Here is a 13,237-nt window from a genome sequence, read left to right as displayed (position 1 = left end):
GATTGTTTTTCTGATTTCTTTCTCAGTACATTCATTATTGGTTTATAGGAAAGTTATTGACTTTTATATGTTGATTTCGTAAACTTCTTTGTTGAATTTATTTATTAGGTCGAGCAGTCTTTTGGTGGAGCTTTTTGGATCTTCTATTTATGGGATTGTATCATTGGCAACAGTGATAATTTGACTTCTTCATTTTCATTTTTATTCCTTTTATTTCCTTTGCTTGCCTAATTGCTCTGGCTAGAATTTCTAGTACTATCTTGAGTAGGAGCGGTGAAAGTGGACATCTTTGTCTCATCCCAGATTTTTAAAAAATTCCTTGCAGTTTTTCCCCATTTACTATGGTTTTAGCTTTGGATTTTTCATGTACAACCTTTATGATGTTGAGGTAGGTTCTTTATATCCCTGGTTCCTTCAGCGTTTTTGTTTTGTTGTCCTAAATGGGTGCTGAATTTTGTTGAAGCTTTTCTCTGCATCTACCGAGATGACCAAGTGATTTTTGCCCTTAGTTCTATTGATGTGATGAATCACATTTATTGATTTGTATATGTTGAACCATCTTTGCATCTCCGGGTAAAACCAACCTTGTCATGGTCCTTAAACTTAATATGTTGTTGAATGTAATTTACTAATATTTTATTAAGGATTTTTGCATCTAAGTTCATCAGGAATATTGGTCTGCAGTGTAAGTTCCTTAATATGGCAAAACACCCATTTTGACTCACAGTTGTGGACCTGGGAAGTCTAACATTGGGCAGCTTTGTCATGCTGCTTCAACTCATGGTGGAAAGTGGAAGGGCAAGCTGGGGTGCACAGAAGAACCTAGAGAAAACAGAGGAAGCCGAGCACATTTCCTAACATTGCACCCTTGAGGCTACAAGTCCATCATAAACCTGCCATTGTCATTGTCATCAAGGGTTTTTCACTTGCTCTCTTTACAAGGAACAGCTACACTTTGTTGGTCTCAGTACCTTCAATCTTATTAGGATTATTTGGACTCACCTCAGCAAAGAATATACACAGGACTTCATCTAAAACCATCAACACTTATGATAGTGTTATAAGAGCTATTAAATTAGAACATCTATTTTCTTTGATTAGTTAGTTCTGCTTTTAGAAGTCTGTCTTACAGGATAGAAGCATCAGTATCAAAGCACATCTGCAAAGATACTAAAGCAGGATTGTTTGTAGTAGCCAAAACATTGGGAAGAAAACCTGTATGTCCATCAATCCAGGGATTGGTGAATTACTAATAGAATACATATATTATGCGCTGATGATACACCTATTAAAAATGAATTTGAAGCCTATTTGCTAATTGAGAGGGATATTTATGATCTACTATGTTTAGGAAAATTATTCCAAACTTGGAAATAAGGTACAAAGATGAACTTAATATCCTGTTGTACCATTTCTAGCAAACCAGAAGGAAAATTATCTAGCTTTCTTCCAGGGGGAAAAGAAACTTGGTTTTTGATTGAATGTTTACAATTGTTTAGGGCCAGGTATTTTACAAGGTGGTAAAGTTAGAGGTTAACTTATTGGAAATAAACAATGGGTGATCAAACGTTGCAGAATCTTCTAAGTGGGTTCCCCCTTGGATTTCCTTTATGAATATTCTTAACTTTTAAATTAAGAATGAATTCACAAAATAAAGCCATGAAGGCAATGGCTTATTTTTTCTCCGTAGAAGATAATCCCAAGTCGTGAGTTTGTTTCCCTGCAGGACAATGACCCCTCCAGGTTTAATCCAGCACTCTTACTGGCCACATTCCAAGTTTCTCATTCCAAATTGAGTCAGCGTTCTCATTCTCCTGGTTTACTCATTAAGGAGTGAAATGAAACTGACATGTGCCCATTATTCTTTGTATGCGACTTTTGCACTGATTTGACAAGATTATTAAATTAAAAAATAAAAGCAAATTGCAGAGTAATGTGTATAGATTGTTTAAACAATCATATAACAAATCCTATTCATTTACCCACAGGTCTCTCTGTTTGTATCAGTATGGATGCAAGTGTAAAAAAAAATACATATTAGAGTGTTAAGATTACTCCAGTTGTCTTAGGGGGTGCTGTGCAAGGGAAATTATACATACATTGCTTTATTTTGTGGATTCCTTCTTAATTTAATAACTAAACACTTTCATACAGAAAACCAAGAGGAAACTCTCTTGGAAGATTCTGCAACAATGGATCATCCATTGTTTATTTTCACAGTGTATACTGTATATTCATAACAGAAAATTTATATTTTCAAATGAAAAGCAATTTCACAAAATTTGAATTTCTGTTATACCACTGCATCCATTCATGTTTGTATAATTGGTAAAAAAGAGTTTGAAATGTATTAAAACACTTTTCTCTTTTGCTTTTATGAATACATAATCTTCGCTCTGCTTGTTCGGGTCCATTTACTTGGGGTGGGGAAGGAAAGAAGGTTATGGAAGGAATTAATTCCTCAATTAAAATTAGCTCCAAGATTACAGTCTTGTAAGCCAGGCTGTTGTCTGAAAAGACAACAGGGGTTTTCTAAAATCCCGTATTCTCTCATTTTTGTATACTAAGATGCAAATTTGTTGCACTTAATTCCCAGAGTAGAGAGGAACCTTGCAGTGAACCCTGGGCCACGAGTCTTCTGCCTGCCAGGGGAGATCATAGTGCAGAGGGACCACTGGACACCACCTGCAGAGAGAGCTCAAATCGCAGGACTGGACTGAGGTTCAAACCAAATTTAACATTAGCAATTTCCCCCCTACTGCCCAGAATGGAGGCTCATAAGGAAAACCTCACTAACTACAAAGAAAGTAAAGGAGCTATATTCTGGCTGTAACTTTGGCTGAGATATGAGTGACTTTACAATGCCTTTACAGTTTCGTGTTTCATGCACCCAGTTAGCATTGTGTGCAGTGTGGAGAAGTGTGAGGGCCTGGGCTTTGGAAGCAGGCTGACTCTTTAATATGCTTCATCCTTTGGTAGATAATTTATTTAAATTGCAAGAACATAGGTACTTGTCTGTGAAATAATTATTACACAATGTGCCCTATACAGTGTTTGGCACAAAGTAGGCTCTCAGAAATTGCTAGTGATCTTCTTGTCTTTCAGGGTGAGAGGTCAAACCACTCAATTCTGGAAAGAGTCTATAAAAGAGCTTTCTTTGCCAGCACAGAGCACATTGTGGATATTGCCTCTTATTGTCCCTTGGCTCAGGAAAATCCCACATTATTTAATATTTAATAAGACATTTGTAATGGTTGCCACCTGCTTTATTAATAGAACAGTTTTCTCTCATTAGAGTAGGAGAGAAAAGCTGACTGAACTCTGGAGTGTGGGTGTGTCCTGCTGAAATCCATAAGAATTTCACGAGAGCAAGTCTGTTGGGATTATAAATATGTGCGAGTGTGGTTTTCGTGGTTTGAAAATGTGCAAAGAACCTCTTTTATGGGAATTTCTAATAGTATATATTGGCATAGAAAAAAGATGTAGAGGGTCATGATACAGGAAACTTGGGCAAAATAATCTTTAAGGGATCATTTCTCTTACATAAACTGGATAATGGACAGTTTGTTTGTTTGTTTGTTTGTTTATTTATTTATTTATTTATTTATTTATGTAGTGCAGGGACTTGAGGAATAGACAATTATAATCTTCTCCCTTTTGCCAGTATAGCTGAAGTGATTACATTTCTCTTGCCCAAATAAAGACTGACCAGTGTAAGAGGATTAGAAGGAATAGTGTTAAGGAAAACTCAATTAGTGTTTTATAAAGCCACTGATTCTTTTGATCAATTTGGAGACATGTTTTGACAAATAAGGCTCTGTGAAGTAAAACAATGGAAATGTTTAGTGAGCTGATCGGATCAACATATGAATAATGGTTCAATTTATAAAAGGCTTATTGATTTTTGGTAAATGATTTCCAGATGTGTTTGCATTTTTATAACTTATTATAACCCATATTATAATATTTATAAATAATGCAGAGAATTCTTTGGAGATGATGCTATATATAATAAACTGATCTACACCAGATGGCATTAGGTAAGAGGCAAATACTGTTAAAGTTAAGGGCCTATGTGGTGTAGAATTTTAAGCAATTCTCAAGCAAGCTGTAAAATACCAGATACGTAAATGTAGACATGTGCATTATTTCTAAAAGGGAAACTTTTGCAAGGTTAATCAGATTCTCATCTCACATGTGAGGTGGTCATTTTGTTGTAAAGTTAGGAAATGCTACTATAATCTCAAGTTTAATATTAATTCTATAGCTCAATAGTAAATGATAGTTTTCAAAGACCACTTTCCCCAATAGATAGACAACTCTTCATAGAAAACAAATAACCCAATCAATAAGTGGGCTAAGGAACTGAACAGGCACTTCACAAAAGAAGAAATACCAATGGTCAACAAATATGAAAAAAATGTTTCACATCTCTACCAATTAGAGAAATACAGATCAAAACTACTCTAAGATTTCATCTCACTCCAGTCAGAGTGGCAGTTATCAAGAATGATGGTGAGGATGTGGGAAAAAAGGTACACTCATACATTTATGGTGGAACTGCAAATTGGTGCAAACATTATGGAAAGCAGTGGAGATTCCTCAGAAAACTTGGCATGGAACCACCATTTGACCCAGCTATCCCACTCCTCAGTTTATACCCAAAGGACTTGAAATCAGCACACTACAGTGATGTAGCCACATCAATGTTTATAGCAGCTCAATTCACAATAGTTAACTATGGAAACAACCTAGGTGTCCCTCAACAGATGAGTGGATAAAAAAATGTGGTATTTATACACAATGGAATATTACTCAGTTTTAAAGAAGAATGAAATTATGGCATTTGTCAGTAAATGGATGAAACTAGAGACTCTCATGCTAAGTGAAATAAGCCATTCCCCAAAAACTAAAGGTCAAATGTTTTTTCTGATATGTGAATGGTAACTTACAATAAAGGGGGTAGCTAGGGAAGAATAAAGGAACTTTAGATTAGGTACTTTGGATTAGGTGGACGGAAGTGAAGGGAGCGGAGGGGGTATGGGGTAGAAAAGACAGTAGAATGAACTGGACATTATTATCCTATGTGCATATATAGCTACACGATTGGTGTGAATCTACATCATGTACAATCAGAAGAATGAGAAGTTACATTCCATTTATGTATAATGTGTCAAAATGCATTCTACTGTCATGGATAACTAATGAGAAAAAATTAAAAAACATTAAAAATGCCCCCAAAACAACAAAAAAATTGACAGTTTTTGAATGTGACTATATTTCATAATAATTAAGGATGCAGTACAAAGCACATTGTATATAATATATATAGATAATTGTATATATTTATAAGCACATACATGTACAGTATGTGGTTGTAAAGTAGATTGAGAATAGCATAAACGTAACAGAGAAGAATCTCACCCCAAAAGAAGGAACCAATTTAAAGAGTCTATAAATGTGAAGCAAATAAATTTTGTTATAATAAGTGGTTCTGACAGATTAAAGTTAAAAACAGGAATGAGATAAAAAGAAAAATTTATTTTTGGAAAATAGTAGAAAAGACAGAAACCAACATAAAAAACCCTCAATCTTTCTCACCAAAGCTCTGTGCTCTGCCAGTACTTTTAATAGGCACCAAGTGCTATTTCTGGAAAAATACCTAATTTCATCACATAATGCTCATTCACTATGAGAAATCTTATCATTTAAAAATTCTACCATTTTTGTCCCAAAATCATCAATGAAAAGACATAGGCTGGCAGATTGGATTAAAAAGCAAGACTCAATAATATGCTTCCTTCAAAAGACTTACCTCATAGGCAAAGACATCCCCAGAATGAAGGTGAAAGGACAGGAAGAAATATCACTGACATGGATCTTGAAAACAAGCAGGAGTTTCTATCCTCATATCAGATAAAGTGGACTTCAAGCCAAAGTTAATCAGAAGGGGCAAAGAAGGGCATTTCATAATGCTTAAGGGAAATATACATCAACAAGACATAACAATCAAAAATATTTATGCCCCAAACAATGTAGCATCTACATACATCAAACAAACCCTTCTCAATTTCAAGAATCAAATAGACCACAACACAATAATACTGGGTAACTTTAACACTCCTCTCTCATCATTGAATAGGTCCTCCAAACAAAAACTAAATGAAGAAGCCATAGAACTAAAAAATACAATTAGTAATTTAGACTTATTATATATATAATAAGAATATTTATATATAATATATATATAAATATAGAATATTTCATCATCGATAACAATATATTTTCTTCTCAGCAGCATGTGGATCCTTCTCTAAAATAGACCAGAAATTAGGTCACGAGTTAAATCTTAGCAAATGCAAAAAAAAAAAAAAAAAAAAAAAAAAAAAGAAATAGCTTGCATTCTATCAGATCATAATGAATGAAATTAGAAATCAATGATAAAATAAAAAAATAGAAGCTACTCTAACACATGGAGACTAAATAAAGCACTATTGAATGATCAATGGAATGCTGAAGAAATCAGGGATAAATTTAAAAAAATTCTTAGCAGTAAATGAGAATAAAGACACAACATAACAAAATCCCTGGGACACTATGAAGGTGGTTCTAAGAAGAAAGTTTATTTCACTGAGCTCATTCATTAAAAAAAACAGAGTTGCTAAATAAGTAACTGAATATTATGTCTCAAAACCTTAGAAAAAGAGAAACAAATCAACACCGAAAGCAGTAGGAGATAGGAAATTATTAAAATCAGAGCTGAATGACAACAACAACAACAACAAACCAAGAAATTAAAAAAATTCTTGAAATGAAACATTGGTTCTTTGAAAAAATAAATAAATTTGATAAACCCTTAGCCAAGCTAACAAAGAAAGAGAGAAAACTCACATCACTAAAATTTGTAGTGAAAAAGAAAATATCACCACAGACACTACTGAAACAGACCACAATTGAAAACTACTTCGAAAATCTATATCATAATAAAATAGAAAATCATGAAAACATCAACAGATTTCTAGAGACATATGAAATACACAAACTGAGTCAAAAGGATGTAGAAAATTTTAACAGATCAATTTCAAACAATGAAATTGAAGATGCCATCAAAGGTCTACTAACAAAGAAAAACCCAGGATCAGATGGAGCCTCACCTGAGTTCTATCAAACCTCAAAGAAGAACTAACACCAATTCTCCTCAAATTATACCATGAAATAGAACAGGAGGGACCCTTCAAAACTCATTCAATGAAGCTTGTATCACCCTGAAGCCAAAACCAGACAAAGACATCAAGGAAAAAAAAATTCAGACCAATATCCCTGATGAACATAGATGCAAAAATTCTTAATAAAATACTCAAAAGCACATATAAAAACACGTTAAAAATATAGTGCAGCATGATCAAGTGGGGTTCATCCAAGGGATGCAAGGTTGGTTCAATATATGGAAATCAATAAATAAAATTCAACACATCAATAGACTTAAAGACAAGAATCACATGATTATTTCAATAGATGCATTTGACAAAATTCAGTATCCATTCAAACTCAAAACACTAGAAAAACTAAGGAGAGTAGGACATACCTTAACATTTTAAAAGCTACACATGCTAAACCTAAGACAAACATTATTCTAAATGGAGAATAAGTGAAAGCATTTCCTCTAAAAACTGAAACAAGACAGGGATGCCCTCTTTCACCACTTCTTTTCCACATAGTCTTTGAAACCCTAGCCAGAGCAATCAGACAGGAGAAAGGAATACAAATATGAAAAGAAGAGCTCAAACTATACCTATTTGCTAACATAATTGTATATTTAGTAGATCCCAAAAATCCACCTGAAAACTTCTAGAACTCATAAGAGAATTCAGCAAAGTAGTAGAATATAAAATTAACACCCATAAATCATTTGCATTCCTATACATCAGTGATGAATCAGCTGAAAGAAAAATTAGGAAAACTATTCCATTCACAATAGCCTCAAAAAAAAGTTGGGAATAAATATAACAAAAGAGGTGAAATACCTCTATAATGAAAACTATAGAACACTAAAGAAAGGAATTGAAAATGGAAAGATCTCCCATGTTCTTGGATAGGCAGAATTAATATTATCAGAATGGCCATACTACCAAAAGTGCTATACAGATTTAATGCAATTCCCATTAAAATTCCAATTGTACCCCATTTGTGTACAATGAATCAAAATGCAGTCTGTAAAAATAAAAAATAAAATAAAATAAAGGAAAAAAATTCCAATGACATTCTTCATAGAAATAGAAAAATCATGAAATTCATTTGGAATAATAAGAGGTTCAGAATAGCTACAGTAATCCTCAGTGAGAAAAGTGAAGCAGGATGCATTACCATACCAAATCTTAAATTATATTACAGATATATAGTAAGAAAAAGGGCATGGTATTGGCATCAAAACAGACTTGTAGATCAATGGAAAAGAATAGAAGACAGAGACAAACCCATATAAATACAGTTATCTCATACTAGACAAAGGCACCACAAGGATACATTGGAGAAAAGATAGTCTCTTCAACAAATGGTTCTGGGAAAACTGAAAATCCATGTGTAGCAAAATGAAATTAAACCTCTATCTCTCACCCTCACAAAACTCACCTCAAAATGGATCAAGGACTTAGGCATTATACAGAGACCCTGCACCTAGTAGAAGAGAATGTAGACCCAACTCTCCATCATGTTGGCTTAGGAACTGACTTCCTAAACAAGACTTCTAAAGCACAAGAAGTAAAATCAAGAATCAATAAATGGGATGGTATAAACTAAAAAGCTTCTTCACAGCAAAGGAAACAATCAAGAACATATAGAGAGAATCTACAGAATGGGAGAAAATGTTTGCTACCTGCACCTCAGATACAACATTAATCTCCAGGATATATAAAGAACTCATTGTACCTTGCTTTTAATCAGAGAAAATGAAATAAACACTTATCAAGATGTCATTTTTAAGCCATCATAAGGAAACAGGAGAAAGGATATAATAATGTTCATGGCTGGGAATTAGATATAGGTAAAGGACTCCCGTACTCCCATAAGGTGAAAACAAGCACTTCCTAAAAGTGAAGTTGGAAATATGTGGCAAAATCTATAATGCGTACACCTGTTTAGTCAGCTTTTTCACCTCTGTGACTAAAATACCTGACCAGAACAATTATAGAGGAGGAAAAGTTTATTTAAAGTTTATTCAGAGGTGTGAGTCCATAGACAGCTGGTTCTATTACTTGGGGCTCAAGGTGAGGCAGAACATCATGGCAGAAGAGTCTGGTGGAGAGAAGCAGCTCGCAACATGATCATGAAGCAAAGAGAGATAGCTCCACTCACCAGATACAAATATATACCCCAAAGCCACACCCCCAATTTCCACCTCCTCCAGCCACACCCCATCACTTCAGTTACCACTCAGCTATTAATCCCCTATCGGGGATTAATTCACTGATTGGTTAAAACTCTCACAACCCAATAATTTCTCCTCTGAACCTTCTTACATTGTCTCACACATTAACTTTTGAGAGACACCTCACATCCAAACCATAATAATACCCTTTGTTCTCTGCCTGGGAACTTATTCCAAGGATCTAAAATCTGGTGTCTTCATAGAGGTGCATAGAGAAATTAATCTCAGCATTGTTTATAAAAACAAGAAATCAGAAGTAACCTAAATGTCTGTTAATGAGGGATTAGTTACATATGTTGCTTAAGGACAATGAAACATTTTATAGTTTGGAACTGTCCATAGTGTAAGGGAAGAAAATTTAAAAAAAGTAATTTTCCTTCTATCAAACTGCCACACTTTATATTTCTATTGCTCTGTCTCCCTGTCTCTACTTTTTTCAAAATGACCAGTTCACGCTTGGTTCCTTGTTTCTGCTTTCTTGGCTCATCTTCATATATTAAATCCACCTCTTTAGGTAACTTTATGGAAACACACATCCTATTTTATGAAATAAAGTATTGCCTGATTATGGAACAAAAAATGAAGCTGACTGGGTCTTCACACTAAAATGCAGTACTTTTACCCTTTGACAAAATAATAAATATAGTATTGAAGATCTCTTCATACAGAGACACGTAACTTCAGGGAGTCCCTTTGACAAAGACTAGAATGGTAGTGGTGCCCCTACAGTTGTGCAACATGGGAGCACCAAGATTTGATACCATTTTTTTTGTAAAAATAATTTCATATACATGCGGAGAGAAAACACTCATCAATATTTTAAGTGATGACCTCAGAATTCTCTTAAAAATAATAAAAACAAAGTGATTTTTCTTGATTGGTGTGCTTTGTTAGAAAGATAAATCTCCTTTTGGCATAGCAGAAAAGACTTAAGCATTAGTCATTTTGTTACAAGGCAACCTTCACGGTGAAGAAATGGGGCCAAGGTCAGCTGGGCCACATTACAGAGCTACTGGAAAACAGAATGCAGTTGGAGAGGAAGGACTTTTAGAGTCAGCATCAACATACAGTGATTCTCACCAGTCATGGGACCAATGCTAATGTTTGGGTTAGATATTCATGGACATTGTTCATAGAAATAAAAAAAAATGTTTTTTTTTTCTGGTGGTTGAATTTGAAGTAAATTTTTACTTCTGTTTTTAATATCCCTCTGAACTATTTATAATGGTTTAAATTCTTTTTTTCATGTCTTTTTTTCTATGTTCTTTAGTGGTGCATTATTGTACACAAAGTTGAATTCATTGTTACATATTTGTAATAATGTATCTGAGTCTTTCATTTCAGTAATGTCTGTTCTATGTACTTAGGTGCACCAACATTTGGGACATAAATAATTACTATCATTATATCTTCTTGTTGGATTGTTCCCTTTACCAGTGCGATGTGACCTTCTTTGTCTCTTCTGATGAGTTTTGGCTTGGAGTTACTTTGTTGGATATGAGAGTAGTTACTCCCGCTTGATTTTGGTCTCTGTTTTCATGGTATATAAATTTCAATCTTTTGACTTTCAGTCTGTGACTGTCTTTGACTATAAGGTGAGTCTCTTGCAAACAACATATTGTTAGGTCTTATTTTTTAATCCATTCTGCCAGCTTGTATCTTAACTGGAGAGTTGAGACCATTTACATTCAATGTTTTTCTAGAGAAATATTTATTTATTCCTGTCACTTTGATTTATTTATAACATTTAATTTGGTCTTGTTTCCCATTTGTTTTGCTATTCTTTGAGATTTGTCCATTAGTAAACTCGGGTTTGTTTTTGATTTCTACTGTGTGAAGTATTTCATTAAGTATTTTCTGTAGTGCTGACTTAGTAGCTTGAATTATTTTAGGTTCTGCTTATCTTGGAAGATTTTCATTTCTTCTTTGATTCTGGATAGCTTTGATGGATACAGCAATCTTGTTTGGCATTTTTTTTTTTCAGGATTTGAAACATTATTCCAAACCCTCCTAGATTTTAGAGTTTGTGCTGAGAAACTGAAAGTAATTCTGATTAGCTTGTCTTTATTTATAACTTGACATTTTTCTCCTGAGGCCTTAAAAATTCTGTCCTTGTTCTTCTATTATTTTTTATTATTCAATTTCAGTTGAATATTTTATTTGATCGATTGTGCCTTCAATTTCCAAGGTTTCTATTTGGCTCTTTTTCAGTATCTCTGTCTCACTATTGAATTTCTCATTTGTACCTTGTATTGACTTCCTTAATTCAGTCAGCTATTTTTCTGGGTTCTTTTGAAATTCATTGATCATTTTTATAGTCATTCTTTTGAATTATTTTCTGATGTTTAATCCACTTCAATATCTTTGGAGTCAGTTGCTGGTGAATTATGAACTTTAGAAGGCATGTTACCTTGTCTCTTCATATTTCTTGTAATTCTGTGTTGAGTTTTATGCATCTGTTTGGATGGCGTTCTCTTCCACCATTATGTTTGACCCTCGTAGGGCATAATCTTCTCTTTCCAAAGTGTTATAGATGTTGTAGATGTGGTATCTGCAGGCTTTGTGTTAATTATCTAGGTTTTTGCTGCAGGAGTTGATGTCCCTGAGTGGGAATTGAGACCCTCCCCGCAGCCTTTCTCCTTGGGTCTGGTCATTAGTTGGGTGTTTTTGTCTGTTTATTCTTCATACTAAAGTATTGCTGAAATTTGATTGCTGTTAAATTGTTGAATAAGGTGCAGTGTCTCTTGGCTGGGTTTAGTTCAGTAGCAGAGTCTTTAACCTATGAACTTGTAGTGTCCCTGTAGATTCCCAGTATATCACAGTATAAGGGGAAACAAACAACAGCAACAACCAAAGAAAACAATATATAGTATTAAAATAAATATCCAGGACCTACTATGACATCTACAACACTAATTACCACAAAGATAGGACTGTTAGGGTCACAAATTGACAGCAGCAAAACCACCAGAGAGCTGTGAACTACCCTGGCATTAAAGTAAACAGCAGGTATCAACTATGCCATCCATGGTACTAATAAGTACAACAATATGAGTGGTGGGGACAGGAGTTATATAAATCAAATAGTTCTAAAAGGTAGTAAAAATACAGTTCATTAAAAGAAAAGAAAAGGAGGTAAAAGGAAATTTAGAATGTTTAAAATGTGAACAGAGAAAAACTAGAAAGGATGTAACCACAGAAGAGGAGAAGACATAAAGAGAAAAAACACAGTAAAGGGTGAGAGAAAGAGAATAAGAAGTAAGTAAAGTAGAAGAAAGTAGAGAAAGAGAAACATGTGAAACAAACAGAATAAACCCAAACAAAAACCCTAACCCTCCAAAAACAAGTCAAAGAAAAATAGAAAAATGCTAAAAATGGGAAAAGAAACATACATATATGTATACATATATCTATGAACTAATGAGCACAGCACACACACACACACACACACACACACAAAGACGTAAGGGTTGTTAATGAAAAATGAAAGAATTGTCTCCACTGAGGTGGTCAAAACTCTTCCCAGGTTGGATGGTCACTGTTCATGTCTGACTGTCCTTCTTCTGTGTCTTCTTGGTCCATGGTGAAAGAGAGGGAGGGAGGGAGGAAAGGAGAGAGAGAGAGAGAGAGAGAGAGAGAGAGAGAGAGAGAGAGAGAGAGAGAGAGAATGCACAAGAACTAGAGAACTGAGGAAGTGGGGATTCTTAACCATTCCTGTATCTGTGCTGCTCACCGAGTGGCCATTGGAGTGGACCAAGGCTGAAGCCACTTGACATAGCTCTCTGTTCCCCTTCTCACCAGCATGAGGTAGGA

This window comes from Sciurus vulgaris, assembly GCF_902686455.1.
Source record: "Sciurus vulgaris genome assembly, chromosome: 9".
Classification (NCBI taxonomy): Eukaryota; Metazoa; Chordata; class Mammalia; order Rodentia; family Sciuridae; genus Sciurus; species Sciurus vulgaris.
Note: the sequence above shows the minus strand (reverse complement) of the source record.